The sequence below is a fragment of the Gossypium arboreum genome, chromosome 9, assembly GCF_025698485.1.
Source record: "Gossypium arboreum isolate Shixiya-1 chromosome 9, ASM2569848v2, whole genome shotgun sequence".
Lineage (NCBI taxonomy): Eukaryota > Viridiplantae > Streptophyta > Magnoliopsida > Malvales > Malvaceae > Gossypium > Gossypium arboreum.
Window position 1 is genome coordinate 32,737,929 of NC_069078.1, and position 17,151 is coordinate 32,755,079.

A 17,151-nucleotide genomic window follows, 5' to 3' on the forward strand; every position below is an offset into this window, starting at 1 on the left:
AAGCCACCTGTGTTGTCTTAAGTTCAAGTCTTTCTGCGACATCAAATACTTCAAACTTTTATGATTAGTGAATATGTAACACTTTTCACCAAATAAGTAATTCCGCCAGATTTTCAGTGCAAATACAATAGTTGCCAATTCAAGATCATGTATTGGATAATTCTTCTCATGTGGTTTTAGTTGTCTTGAAGCATAGGCTATTACTTTACCTTATTGCATCAATACATAACCTAAACCATTAAACAATGCATCACTGTAAATTATAAATTCTTTACCAGACTCAGGCGGAACTAACACTGGTGCTTTTGTCAATAATGCTTTCAATTTGTCAAAAATCTGCTAACATTTATCAGACCACTCAAATTTTACATCTTTTGTAACAAGCGAGTCATCAGAGAAACTATCATTGAAAATCCTTTAACAAATATTCGATAATATCCAACTAGTTTCAGAAAACTTCTAACTTCAGACACATTCTTTGGTGGTTTCCAATTAACAATAGCTAAAATTTTATTCGAATCCACTCTGATACCCTCTGCAGATACAATATGTCTTAGAAAACTAACTTCCCGTAGCCAAAATTCACATTTACTAAATTTGGCATACAATTATTTCTCATGCAGAGTTTGCAATACAATTCTCATATGATCAGCATGTTCATTTTCATCTTAGGAATAAACCAGAATATCATCAATAAATACTACTACAAACATATCTAAATATGGTCTAAAAATTCTATTCATTAAATTCATGAACACTGCAGGAGCATTTGTCAAACCAAATGGCATCAAAAGAAACTCATAGTACCCGTACCTGGTTCTAAAAGCTGTCTTTGGAACAATTGATTCTTTCACCCGTAGCTGATAATAGCCAGAACGGAGATTAATCTTTGAAAATAAAATGGCACCTTTCAATTGGTCAAACATGTTATCAATACGAGGTAATGGATACTTGTTCTTTATTGTGACTTTGTTCAATTGTTTGTAATCAATACATAGTCTCAATGATCCACCTTTCTTCTTTACAAATAGAACCGGTGCACCCCAAGGTGAGAAACTGGGTCGAGCAAAGCCTCTATCAAATAATTCTTGCAACTGTGCTTTCAATTCTTTCAATTCGGTAAGAGCCATTCTGTAAGGTGCTATGGATATCAGTGTTGTCCACAGAACAAGGTCTATAGAAAACTTCACTTCTCTAACTGGTGGTAAACCAAGTAATTTCTCCAGAAATACATCAGGAAATTCACAAGCAACCGGCATTGATTGAATTTTTTACTCATATACTTTAGTATATAACACATATGCAAGATAAGCATCATATCCCTTTCTGATATATTTCTGTGCCGATATAGCTAAAATCACATTAGATAACCCATCTAGTTTATCAGATTCAACATGGAGTAATTCACCATTCAGACATTTCAACACAATGTATTTCTATTCACAATTCACCACTGCATCATGTTGAGTTAGCTAATCCATTCCCAAAATTACATCAAATTCATCAAAGGGCAATAGCATCAAATCAACTGAGAAATAATAACCCTTTATCATCAGTGGACAGTTTTTACAAACTTTATCAACCATAACATACTGGCCTAGGGAGTTTGAAGCTTTAACCATAAATTCAGTAAATTCAAAAGGTAAATTTTTAACAGACACTAAATTCATGCATATGTATGAATATGTTGAACCAGGATCAATCAAAGCAGTAATATCAGGGTCAAGAGAGAGAAAATGTACCAGTAATAACATCAGGTGTAGAAACATCCTCTCTTGCACGTATGGCTTATGTCCTTGCCGGTGCCTTGGCTTCAGATTTGTTTGTTGAATCTATTGTCACACCCTAGCTACCACTAACATTGCCAGGGTGTGGCCTGCCTCTCAAGACAGAATTGCTCGGCCTAAAGGTCTGAACAGTATCTTTTACAAGCTTTTCTAGGCAGTCTCTAAGTTCGTGGTCAAAAGAACCACATCTAAACAAGCTCCACTTCTTATGCGACATTCACCAAAATCCAATTTATTGCAATGTTTACATCTTGGTTTAGGATTCCAACACATTCTAAACTTGTAACGGATAGAAGCGGAGATCTCAGATTAGAGCGTTGAGAGCTTCGTTCTTTTCCAGAATACCCTACAGATGCGGTAAAATGATCATGGTATTTTTTTGATTTCTTTGAAGTAGATGATTGTGACTTGCCCATAAATCTCTTACGAGAAATTTGGGCTTCTTTCTCTGCTTGTTTCTTTTCCTTACTTAATTCCTCAGCTTTGTGTGCTCGATCAGCCAATACCATAAATTCCCTTAATTCTAGAATTCCAATCAATAGCTTGATATCTTCATTTAAACCCTCTTCAAAATGTTTACACATATCAGCCTTAGTTGGAAGCCATTCTTTAGCATATTTGCTCAATCTAACGAATTCTCGTTCATATTCAGATACTATCATACTTCCCTGTTTAAGCTCTAGAAATTCTTTCTTTTTTTGATCTAGAAATCTTTGATTAATGTACTTCTTTCTGAATTTCATTTGGAAAAACTCCTATATAACACTTTCCCTCGGTCCAACAGAAGTTATGGTATTCCACCAATAATAGGCTGTATTTTTTAGTAAAGATACTACACATTTCGAACATTCAATCGGTGTACATGATTATTCATCTAAAACCCTGATGGTATTTTCCAACCAAAACTCAGCCATCTCCAGATCATCTTCAGTAGTAGCCCTAAATTCTTTTGGCCCATATTTACAGATTTTATTTACTGGAGGCTTACCAGTTCTAATAGGTCCAACACCTTATGGCATCTCAGGAACCGGTTGAGGAACAGGAGGGGGAGATTGTTGTACAGTAGGATTTGTTCTTATGAATTCTGTAAACCACTCATTCATCATTTGGAAGAAGGTTTCTTTTGCCTCCTCACCTCGGCCCTCAAATTCTACTAAATACAACTCTTTGAATTGAAGCTAGAGCATTGCTCTAAGCTTCCTTGGATTCATCTCTAATTTGGTTGGATGACATTACTATATGAAAACACATTTAAAAATGGTCAGGAGATATTACACTATCAAAAATTATGTAATGACATGTATAGCTAAACTCATACTTGCTATGTTAGTCTGAAAATCAACTAAACTGCAGCTCTGATACCAATAAATGTAACACCTCTAACCCGTAACCGTCGCTGAAACAGGGTTATAGAGCATTACTAGAGTTTACAGAATAAATACAGATAATTCATATCATTTACTATTAATATCTGAAAATAATCATATTGTTCCTTGAATAGACCCTCGAGACCCAAGTTAAACATTAGAATCAAGTTGGGACTATATCAGAATCTTAAAGAATTTCTCGCAAAATTTAAAAAAATTTCTTTAATACAGGGGTCACACACCTATGTGAGTAAGCCATGTGCCTCACACAGCCAAGTGACATCTCCATGTCGCATGCCGTGTAGGTATTCGATGTGAGGCACATAGTTGTGTCCCAGCCCTTGTCTTTACTCATGTAACTTTCTGATTTGTGCCAAACGGCCAGCCACACGCCCATGTGCTAGGCCGTGTGATCAATTTAATTTTCACAAATTAGGTGCAGGTTTCACACGGCCAAGACACATGCCCGTGTCTCTACCCGTATGCCCAATTTTGAGCATTCTATTTCTCAATTTTAAGATATAGGGGACACATGGCCAAAGCACATAATGTGCTAGGTCGTGTGTCACACATGGTCAAGACACAAGCCCGTGTGTCTACCCGTGTGGACAAAATAGGGCCATTTATTAGCTTATTTCTCACCCAAATTTTACCTTCAACCTACAATAACATTTGCATACATTTGCCAACCAATTCAAGTCATATAAATCAAGCAAACATCATTAACATGTATGAAATAGTATCACATTCATATGATCAAACTTACCTTCTTATAATGATTTATATTTTACCCTAATTTAATTTAACCAAACCACATACATATAAGCTAAACATGATATATATATATAACCTTATAATAACTTACCAAAACAATCTATTTCTAGTCATTACAATGGCTAAGTTACAAACAATTATTTACATGCCAACATAGGCCAAGTTAACCTATACATGCCATTATATCAAAATAAAATTACTTTTTATACCAAACCAAGCTAGAGGATAGTGTGATGATACTCCGAATGATCTCCAACCTTTACGAGCTTTCGAGCACTATAAAATAAAGAAAAAAAAACCTCGTAAGCATCTAATGCTTACTAAGTTCGTATACAGGAATTTAGCTTACCATATATTTACATTTAAGATAAGCATACAATAATGTATCCAAGCAATTTGGTTTATAGTCTAAAACACAACTTCACCAATCATGTTAGTCAAGTAATTCACATAATACCAAGAACATGGATGAGCTCAGCATTTAATGTCTTTCATATACAAATGCTTTCCATAACATTTTTCCATATTACATGTACACTCTAATGAAAAATCATTTCAAATTCAGTTTAGCCATGTCAAAACTTTACCTGTTGAATTTATTTGAAATATAGATGGATACAGTCATATAGTACACTTTAGTGTACACTACTATAATTCAACAATTCATTTCAAGGGTACCCAATTAGGGCGCATAATCGGAAAGCACACTCTCGTGCCTTGTAACGGGAAGCATACACAGAGCTATTTTGGGAAGCTCAGAAAGAACATATCATATATAACTGGAAGCTCATAAAAGCCATAATCGAGAAGTTCACAAGAACCATATCGGAAAGCTCTGGATAGCCAATATCGGGAAGTTCAAGCGAGCATTATCGGGAAACTCATAAATATTCATGTATCTTTTAAAAATTATCTATATTTGTAATAAATATTACTTTTACTCTCTTTGTTCTTCTTTCATGTTTTGCCTCACTTATCTTCCCCTCGACTATAGTACACCCAATGTCGACTCAATAATTTGCACAACTGCATCAACTTTCATAACACATATTAATCTGTTTTTTTTGAACAAAAACTGACCACACGGGTCAACACACTTTTATTAAGTAACATCACAAATTACAGCATCATGGATTTTCGACGGATAATCCATATCAAAAAAATAACTTTTGGTCTCACGCAACATTTTTTTACAAATTAAATGGGCTACACTAATACAAGACCGTTCGGTCCAACATAATTTGGCCGATTTAAAAATTGTGAAAGCTGCAGTGCATTCCTTAATCTTTGCGCCCAGGATAGTGACATCATTGTCTAAATTGTTGAATCTGTTGACCAACCCAGCATTATCAGTCTCAAAGAGAACATCTTCTCTCAAATTCAATTTGCACGCCACGTTTATGCTCTCCTTAAAGGCTACGCACTCAGCCTCTTCCACGGATAGTCTTCCTTCTTTAAAGCCTCCACCGCCCCCAACAACGAAGCCTTCTTCATCTCTTACGACCGTCCCATACCCGATCCTGTTTTCACCAACTGTAGCATCGAAGTTTATTTTTATAAAACCCTTCGGAGGTTTAATCCACTTCTGATTCTCGTTATTTTGTAAGATTAATGGTTCATACAACATATTACAGATTCGAAATTCCTTGCTCAAGTTGCTAGCTCTTTCCCATATTAACTGCGCCTTCTCCTCTTTTCCCCTGAATATGAAATTATTTCTATTATTCCAACAGTTTCATAGGATTGTCATTAGGTCGGCCATGGCTCTCTTGTCAAGGACACGCATCAAATCTTCCAACCAATCGATGCAATGATCATACAGTTTAGAGATAAAGCTCCTGGACCAGCCCCCTATCGACAAAACTTCTCTAGACGTTGGGCAGTCTCTTAGCGCATGTAGTAAAGTTTCGGTTTCAGCACCACATCTTGGACACCCCTTGTTAAAGCCAGGTCTGATGGAGGCTATTTTTCCATTTGTCGGAAGAACTTCATGTCCCACACACCACGTAAATACACGGATCTTTGGTAGGGTATCGAGTTTCCATAGCGCTCTCCAAAAAAATCTGTGAGGGCCATATCCCATATCTTTCAACAAAATCCATGAGTAGGCCGACTTCGAAGTAAAACACCCGTGGATATTGTGAAACCATATTATTTTATCTTCCTGATCCACATCTCCAATAGGGATGTCGCAAATCTTTAAACTCCAGTCTTGCCCATACACTTGCTTTACTTTATTCACATCCCAGCTTCTCCTATCCACGTGCCAGAGATCTTTCACACTCTTTACACATTGGTTTAGAGTGTTGCTTATGACCACGTCTCCATTAAGCCCTTCCATTCCCCAATTATCAGCCCGAATATTTATCTTCTCTCCATTACCAACCCGCCACCCAAAGCCATCTTTAAAGACATCCACCGCTGTCGCGATGCTTGACCAAGTGAAGGACGCTTTGTCCATCTTTTTAGCATGGAAAATATTTCCATCAGGGAAGTACTTCGAGGATAGCACTTTGAAGCAAAGAGAATCTGTATTGTTTAGGAGTCTCCACACTTAACGCCCTAAGAGAGCAAGGTTGAACAGTCAAACATCTCTGAATCCAAGACCTCCCATACCTTTCGGTTTGCACAACGTTTTCCACTGGATCATTGTCCAAAATCTTCCTTTCTCTTTTCCCGACCACCATGTTCTACTTAGCATGGCCTGAATGTCCTCGATAACGCCTTTGGGAGCCAAAAAAATTGACATAGCATACGTAGGAATAGATTGAAGAACCGCTTTAATGAAGACTTCTTTGCCCCCAAAAGATAGTAGTCTCTTTATCCAGCTGTTGATCCTGCAAGACAGTCTGTTAGTAATGTCTTTGAAAGCCTCTGTTTTCTTCTTACCAATAGGAATAGGAAGGCCGAGATAATTGTTTAATTTTTCCACCACCGGCATGCCTAACAGATCACTAAAAATAGTTCTTTGGGCTCTTGGAGTGTTGGGACTAAATAAGACCATTGACTTTTCAAAGTTTATTTCTTGACCTGAAATGTTAGAAAAAGTAGTAAGCATTTTAACAAGACATTCGATATCGCTCCTTTTATTCCTAACGAACAGAAGCGCATCATCGGCAAAGAACAGATGATTTATTCTAGGGCCATCCCTACTAGCCCGGATACCTCTTAAAGTGTTGTTCTCTTGAGCATGGATAAGCATTCTAGAGAATGCTTCCATACAAAATAAAAACAAATAAGGGGAGAGGGGATCCCCTTGACGGAGACCCCTCTCGGGGATAAAAATATCAGAAAGAATATTATTGCATTTAACCGTATATGTAACCGAGCGAACACATTCCATAATTTTGGCAATCCACTTTTCCTCAAATCCCATCTTCTTCATAACTTTTTCAATGAAGTTCCACTCTACTCGGTGATATGCTTTGCTCATGTCGAGCTTGACCACGAGTCCTTTGTTGGGGCCGTTTTTAGAACTTTGAAGGTAATGGAGGAGCTCATGTGCGATCAGAATATTATCATGTATCATTCTCCCTAGCACAAACGCGCTTTGATTTTGGCTGATGCAATTGTATAGAAAGGAGAAGAGAAGCAGAAAACCAAGGATAGATGATAAGGAAAGCTTTGGAGGCGGAAATCTAACACATATTAATCTTATATAGTAACATGAGGGACTAAACTAGACTTATCATAACATGGCTATAGGAGCTATTTTTAACTTCTAATGTCCAGAGGATTGGCTAAATCAAAACTCTAATACCACTAAATTTATAACACCCTATACTCGACCCAGTCCATGGGTCTAGGTATCGAATGTCACAACCAACTTGAATAACTTAACAAGACTTCTAGACTAACTTGTTTATTGTTTGGCATTATCAAATTACAAGATTTAACTTCAGTTATAATGCTCATCATTCGAACTATACAATTCTTACAAATTCACCATATTAGTAAATCTGACAGTATTTACAATTCTAATTTAAGCCTATAACACTGATACATCTAATTTAATCTTTGAGGTGTAACCTCTAGGATCTCCCCTCTATAAACATGATATGGATACCGCGCCCTTTTGGACAAAGATGGCAATGTCTAACTTAATCCTCTCCCTTAACGACTATGATTATTTAACCCTGCATCCAAGGTAGTACAATCGTAAGTTCAAATGAACTTATTGAGATTCTATGAAACTTTAAAATAGCAATATTTCAAAATCTTTAAGAAAATAAATTTCGAGCGGAGATTTCAAACTCTTTTTTTATCTTTGACCTTTTGTAGATTTCACAAGCGTAGTCGATGCCTTGCCTTTTTTCCATAGCTCACCATTGGCGAACTTATTCTCTAATTTAGACATAAGCATATTCTTTACGATAATGGTTCTCTACGGTACTGGCTTGATTTCGCCTCATTCCAGTTCCATTTATATCTTAACAAGCTTAACTCTCACTATTATTATTTCACTTGGATATAAAGTTCATTGCCTACCACTGTCTATCTCCTACTTATGTTCTATTTAACTTTGGATCCTTACCCTGATCTGTTTATCTAATACTATAATAACTTAGGATTTTCCACTTTAACTCTTCCCCCAGTCCAAACTCACAGTATTAAACATGTTGACAAACTAACTGATTGGATGCCCCACCAACTTAGAGGGGTCGTACCTTACAATCTAGCCCTAAGCTACCAGTTTACCTTATTCCTAATCTTTAGGAAAATTAGGTTTAATAGTTAGAACCTATTGATCTTTACCCTCCACTACTTTCCTACTGACTGTCTGCTCAAGGTATCCTTTGGCAGACTTTTTCTTCTGCTAACCATATATGGTCCATTTGACGTCACCTTGACCTAGTCAAACATTCTTCCTATTTGTAGTTCCTGATATATTCTACTAATTAGACCGTTTGGGCAACGATTATCCCAAGCGAACCTCAGCGAACTTACCCATCTCTGGCTTCACCTCTCCACCCACGGGTCATTAGGTTTAGGTTCCATTTGAGCATCTCATCATCACCTCAATTCTGGTTTAATATATGAAATCTACAGACTCATTCCAGTGAATATTTCATACCTTAATATAGTTGTTCCATCCTAATTACTTATCATCATTGAGGATTACATATTTATGTTTCTTTTCTGTAACAATTTGGCAAATTCTTGACTATCCTGTTTACCCACGATCAAAGATGTGTCATATTCATCCAATATAATACTCTTCTTGGGTATCATACTGCATTCTTCTCATCTTTATCGGTCAGCTTATTGGTTCACTGTACTGGCGAAATTTTTTTTGTCATAACTGACCTATGGTCTTACACCTTGTAACCCCATGTTTAATGTCATTGTAGACTCTATTAGTTGTCATAGCCGAGCTATGGTCTTACACCTTGTAACCTCATGTTTAATTTCCTAGTAGACTCTATTGGTTGTTGTAGTCGAGCTCTAGTCTTACACTTTGTAACCCAATATGTAAGGTCCTTGTGGATTCTATTAGTTGTCATAGCCTAACTATGGCCTTTCATCTTTAAACCCTATGTTTAATGTCCTAGCAGACTCGATTGGTTACCATAACCGAGCTATGGTCTTACACCTTATACCTCTTTTGAGGTGTCATCCTAAAGGACCTTATCGCTATCGCGGTGTCGCTTTAGTGTCCCAGTTGATTACATTCCACCACACTGTCGTACTCCATTTTCATCCCTTATCAATTCGTTCATTCCTCCATTCCACCAATTATTTCTAACTTCATCTACCTCGTCAAGTTATAATACCTCTATACTCCGCATACATTATATTCACGCATTTTATCCTATTCATTGTGCTAGTTATTATCACATACATTACTTCATGCATCTATTTTTCAATTCACAACCATACAATATCCAACAAATACACTTGTAACCATATGCATACACAACTTACTTATCCTCCATATTCTTACACGACTAAGGTCTTAGACACAATTGAAGCAGACATAGATGTGATTCAAACAAGAAACACAACATCAACAATCACCCAAAAAATTTGAGTATCGAGACTCACCTTGCTACATTTATCCTTGTCATCTTAGCTTGTCCAAACACCAAGTCTCCTTCATTCTATCAACTAAGCATAAAAACCGCATACATCAGTTAAATTGAAGTCACAATAACCTCAACGCAGAATCTATAACTATATAGAAACTTTTCAAGAATTCTTACTTCCCTTTCCTTTAACCCACAACGAGTACATGGGGGACTTAGGACGTACCAACTTATTGAATTTTTGGCTTTCCTAACTTCGAACCCCACGTTTACCACCATATGCAAGGCTTTCTTTAACCTATTCTTCTTCTTTTTCTTTGAAGCAACCGGAGAAAACATTGCAAATGAGAAAGAGAAAATTCAGGAGAATTATTTCCTCACTACTCATATATATACAACCAAGGTTTGCACGACCTCCTTGTCCATTTTAGCCATTCACTGCTAATTATTTTGTCTCCTATTAATGAGATAGATGGTTCCAATCTAACTAAACCAGAATTGAGATCCAAATAATCATAATTTAGCCGTTAAAATTTTTAAATTTCCCAATAGAGCCCGGCATTTTGCCAATCCATTCAATTTAATCCTAACTTCCTTAAATTTTGGAACAATAAAGATAATTGGGTGTGAAAAAGAACATAAGAAGGAGAAATTCATAAAAGGCGTACATTATTGAATAAGAAAAACATATAAACAAGCAAGAATCATTTCATTCAATAAGTATACTTAGAATCACACAATTTCACCATGCTTAATGAAAGTTCACTAAAGCATAAGATATAGAAAAGACATTCATTCAAATATGTGATTATCATGTAAAGGAGGTGATCATGACATATTAGTGATGCGTCGTATTTTGATATGACAAATTAGGCTTTTTAAAAACTTAAAAAGCTTGTTTTTGGGTAATTAGTGGATCCTTTGGTGATTTCTCATAATTAAGTTAGATTTCATTTTAATTGCAATTGTTAGAGTTGTGACAGCCCTAATGTGACCCTAGTCGGGAAGTGGTTTCGGGACCACAAAACCGAGTCATAGAAATAATTAACCGTCATATTTGATGCTTATTATATGTATATATGCATGTGTGAAAATTTCATATTTGAATTTTGTTAATTGTAAGTGAATTTTAGTAAATAGGACTTATGTGAGAAAATTTAGAAATGTGCTAGGCAAATGTAAAGTGGCCTATTAATGCATGTTATAAAAATGATGGGTTTGCATGTCAAATTACCCAAAATTTGAGCTAGTGGCCGGCCATGCTATGGGTCATAACATATTATAAACATGTTGTGTTAATGTTTTATGTTAGAAATAATTAAATAAAAGAGAAGAAAGAGGATGGTGTTCATCTTCTTCTCCTACCTCTCTCAAGCCAAACAAAGAGGAAAAATAAGGAAAACTTACCTAGAGCAATTCGGCATTCATCTTTAGCTATTAGGAGGTAAGCTTTGAATTTGTTGATTTGGCTTTATATTATGCTAAGTTAATTTGTGAATGCACTCTTGGTAATGTCAAGAAAGTTGAGATTTCCTATGGTGATTTGAGCAAGATGCCGAATGATTAAGTGTTGGAATTAGGGGCTATTTTTATGTTGTAGGGAACAATGGGGGAATGACTAGAATGGGGTAAAGATTTTTGGATGAGTAGCTTAAAGACACCTTGTACATTCGGTCAAAAATTGAGTCTATTTAGAATGTTAACTTCTTCCTCTATGATTATTTTTCCTTGCATGTTAAATGGTTCTTGATAAGGCCGAATAAGTTATGAAAGTTTTTATAAATGTATGAAGTTCAAGGTGCAAAAATTTTAGTCTTGATGTTATGAATAATTCGGTTGAAATAAGGAGAATGGGAGTTGTCATTTAGGTTAAGATCAAAGAAATTAATCTTGTTAAAACTTTAAACTAATAATGCCCATATGTGTGATAGCGAACATAGACTTTGTTTAAAGTCTTGGTCAAAGGCCGTTAAGTGTTTTGAATGGATAAGCTAGGTGTTTGATCTTTTTTTGGTTCGGCATAGTACATGATATTTTGCTAGTGAGGTTTTGAATAATTCAATTAATGTTAGATATATGAAAAAAAATTGTTATGTTCGGTTTTGGACGATATATATGTATGTACAAATAACCTATTTAGCTATGGATATCTAAGGTGTTAAATAATAAAACTCTTGATGACTTGGGTTATATAGCATTCGGCCAAAGACTATATGGGCTTGCTAATTCGGTTTAAGTGAAGAAACTATGATAGAGAGATATGACTAAATTGTGGACTTTGACAATTTAAATGATGCATTTGACTTGTGTACCGACTTAGGATGATATGTGTTTCTATATGAAGTTAGATGGTGTTGATGAAATTCGATAATGCATGATGTTTAAATAGTATTGAACAAGGTCATTGTACTTAAATTGTATGACATACATGTATTGAATGGAATTGCCCAAGTGAAAAATAATTAAATAAATTTATTTGTTTAAATTTAAGCTCAAGAGCAAAGGGGAACTAAATCTGATAAAGGAAAGGAAAAAGTGGTCGAATAGCTGTTGAAATCGTTCGACAACAACCGAGGTAAGTTTTCGAGTAATGGAACTTAGATTATGATTCGATTAGATCATGTTATAAGCAAATCAAAATCATGCTCTTTGTATGTAGCTATTGAGCCGAAAATGATAATGCTTGATAAGTGACTTGTGTTTGAATTCTAGTTATGAAAATGAAATATAGATGTGTCATGATTTATTGATATGTGCATGAATATTCGGATGATAATCGGGCTAAGTCCCGAAGGCATTTGTGCGAGTTACTATAACCGAGCTAAGTCCCGAAGGCATTTGTGCGAGTTACTATATCCGGGCTAAGTCCCGAAGGCATTTGTGCGAAGTTACTATAACCGGCTAAATCAAAGGCATTTGTGCGAGTAGCTATATCCGCTAATTCGAAGGTACTTGGTTTGAAATGAGCAATCTTGCTGTAATAATTTCAATTAATACGCTCGTAAAACCCCAACGATGAGGCATGTTTTGTATATGCATTGGAATAATTGATTCCTTTTAAATAGTATTCGCTCAATCGATTAACAAGCTTCCGGCCTTTAGTCAAGTTGATTCCTTATGTATGAATATAAGGGTTGGAAATGTGAAGTAGGTATGATTGTGAGAATATGTGTATATGAAATTATTCGTTTAGTCATATGAATGCTATACTTCAGTTGTGCATGATTTCATTACTCAAAACTTAATAAGCATTAAATGCTTATTCTGTTTCTTTGATTCTTTGTTTTATAGATTTTAGTTCGTCAGCTATCGGATTCGGGAGTGTCAAAGTCGAAGTCATCCACACTATCAAAGCCCTTTTGGTACTCTTTTAGTTGAACTCTGAAAATGGCATGTATAGGACTACCCTTTTGTTGTTGGTCATGTACCTTTCGGTATTGTATATATTTGGATAGCCATGCGAAAATGGCTTATATATATTTTGAGCATAGCGTTATAATCATCTTGTATGTTGTTCATGGAGTGTTATGGAAATGTTGGTAACGATTAGCCATTGGAATGGTTAATCACGATCATTTTGGTGCTATGTATGACGAAATTTTAGTCGATCCATGGAAAACCATGAAATAGGTAAAGTTTACCTTAAAAATAGATGCTGACAGCAGCAGTGATGTGGATTTGAAAATCCACTAAAAATAGTAGAAATGGAATTAAATAGTGAATAAATTATGTAGTCGAACCTTGATGAATCTATTTTTATATGAAAGTAACGAAACGATCATATGAGCCGTATTTTATGAGATGTTTAAGTTTTCGTGAAACAGGGCCAGAGCGATTTCTGGATCCCCTGTTCTGACTTTGGAAATTCACTATAAATTAAACAGAGATAATTAGAAGTCATGCCCTATATGTACAGATTCCTTTTCGAGTCTAGTTTCTTTAGAAACAAACGGCATAAGTATTGAAGCCCTGTACAGGGAGATATCTAAGTCGTAATGCATGAAGGTCAGAGTAGTCGAACCCTGAAACAGGGGAGACTTTAACTAATAAACTGTACTAATTGGCTTGACCAAAAATTCTAGAAAAAAAATTGTAGATGGATATATGAGTCTAGTTTCAGGAAAAATTTACAGAATTGGTTTTCGAGTTTTGGAACTCGAGATATGATTTTAAGGTGACAGTGACGCAGTTAGCCAGCTTGTCTAGAAATTTTTAAAATGGACTGTGCAAATAAATGAATTAAGTCTGTTAGCACCTCGTGTTCGACTCCGGCAACGGTCTCAAGTACGGGGTGTTACAAGACTATTTTATGTTTAATTGAATAAAACAACAATTCTATTCCTTATGGACTGATTGGAGCTGAGGTTGTGGCATCGCTTATACATATCGTGACATTGTATACTTCTCATCGACTATTGAACCAACTTTCAACAATTGAACCTCGAGTGGCATGATGACAAAGTTACAACATTACATGTTTTCCAAATAAGCGATTAGAGCTCACTACAATCAAAGTCGCGACCTCAAAGTTCAATATCGCGAAAATGGATTAATTTAGAGTGATCTAAGGACCTGCCTAATGATGAAATCACGACATCAAGCATGGAAGGTCGCGACATTAAAGCCTAAAGAGGTCATTTTTAAAAAAGCAATATGAAGGCAAAGTGAGGTCAAAGCTTTTACAAATTAGTTTTAAGTGGGGATCTTTTTTTAAAATGTTAGGTTAAGAATTTATAACCTATAAATTCTACCTTTATGAGTCTTTTGTGTAGATTTAGCTTAGGGTCAAGTGCTTTAAATTTGATGGTTCCTTGTTTTAATTTCTGGCTGCCAATTTGCTTTAGAATTGCTACCGTTCAAGTTGTTGCAGATTTGCTTTTGGGTCGTGATTGTTCCTACGATAAAATGTGAAAAGAGTTAGGCGAATCATCGAAAGCGAAGCTTGTTGTGGGTTGATTGCTTCTAAGCAACGAACACAGAGAAATTCAATTTGTAATCCCTACATTTTAAATTATTTAATATTTTAGTTAAATTATTAGTTTAGTGATTGTGGTTTTGTGATATCTAATTTTCGATTGGCTTATATTGTGGTTAATTTAATTGTTTGATGTTTAATTTTTTTTTTTGCAATTCCTTATTTTTGAAATTTACTATGTAGTAGTTTATTAAATTACTTTAATTGATGGCCATTTTTGTGAAATTACTACTTTTTCAATTGATTATTTTCTAAAAATTATTGCTAAATTACTACTTTAATAATAAATTAAATGCTCGGTAAAACTAGTTGAAAATTCTTTAAATATAGTCAGCATGTCGTAGAGTGTATGGGTCCCACCATTGCTTATTGTTCATTTATTAGACTGCATTGAGCATTCCAGAGTTATGTTATTGTTGCATTTTATGCATTTGGCGTGTGATTGATCATTAATTAAGTTGCATTTTATCATGTAATGGATTATTATCATTACTGGTGCTTGTGTCATTTTTCATTGATCGTTTGGTGTTTGGTTGGACATTCGTGTGCCCAAACGTTTTTCCTCCTTGTGTTACTTGAGCAAACGATTCAATGAACTTGAACATTGAATCGAAATGCTATTGTTATTTATTTAATGTCTTGATAATGTTTCATTGTATTTTAAAAATGTTATTTTATGATTGATTTGTGAATGTATTGTGCCTTTAAAAATACTATGGAATGTAACTTTCATTTCTTGAATTATTACATATACATATTTATATATATGTTGCACCCATATTTTTTCCCATTTGCATTTTGAATGTGTTTAATCTAAGACATTATATATTTATAAAATATATAATAATGATTTAATAAAGTATAATTATCAAATAAAATATGTAATAAGAAACAGTATGAAAAGTAAAAAAAATATTTATAATTTTAATCATAAAATTTATATAATACTGTTAATATATGTTAATTGAAACATAAAATCAAACCTATGCATCAGACAAACTAGTTAAATATTATAGCGATGATTTGTTAGTGTATTTTAAGAAAATGTTCGCAGTCTCTACATTATGGTACTAAGAATCTTTCAACCAAAATAATAATAATAATCCTCCCAAACCTACTTAATTAATTTCATGGTTTTCATAAGTTATGAAGAAAAGGCAAACGCATTAAGAATATACCCTTTTTTATTCTACTTTCATTTCATACCTTCTTTTGTTTTCATCCAATGTAGATATTTTAGATTTAATTATTGTTAATCGGTAAGATTAATAAGGGAAGGAAGTGGCCATTTATACAACGGAATGTTGGGATGAAAGTGAGAAACAAAGAGAAAGTTTAGGGTTAGAGAAAAAGAGATGTGTACGTACTAGTGTATGAGTTGCTTGCATGCTTTTTTTTATAGTGTGAGACAAAATTAATTCCTTGTCTTGAGGTTATTAACACAGAAATTCGATTTTATACTCCTGATAATGACGGTGATGTTACATTTTAAGATAAAACGTCTTAAAATAATTGACAATCAATGACTCTGAATTTTCAGAGTGACCCTCACATAGTTTTAATGGAGTTGCATAGCTCTAAGGTTCATTAAGCTAAGGTTTACAAATTAATTCAAGGTTTACAACAATAATGACTTTCATTCATTTTAAAAAAAAATTGATAAATTAATTTCTCAATTTTAGTTTATTATAATTTGATCTTTATATTTTATGAAGATCGAAAAGTTTATTTATTTAGGTAACACTATTAAATTTTGTTGTTATATTATTAGCTTGCAAAATTATTTTACAACCATTTATATGTAATAAATTAAAAAAAGTATAATTCAAATTCATGTGTTTTCCAACAAATTGACTAATCTCTCAATTTTAGCCAAAGTAAAATGAATAACTTATTATAAATTAAAGCAAATGAGGTAAGATGAAATTCAAAATAAAACCCATTTTCGATTATCCATGTTTTTCTTCTTAGGCAAATCACATATTGTGTTGAATTGATCGTCCAAAACTGGAAAAAGGAAACGAAAATGGACCGCACAACGTGACTATTGCTTGATTTGATTGGCCGAACTTAATCCGTGTTCATTTCGCGTGCGCGAGAATCTTGCCACCCCCACTAACTTCAAGCCCCCTATGCCTAAGGGCGGCCACGCATTTTAGCCGTATCAAATCACTATACTTTAATACATCCAATGTTAACGGAAACCATACAAACCTTTTTCA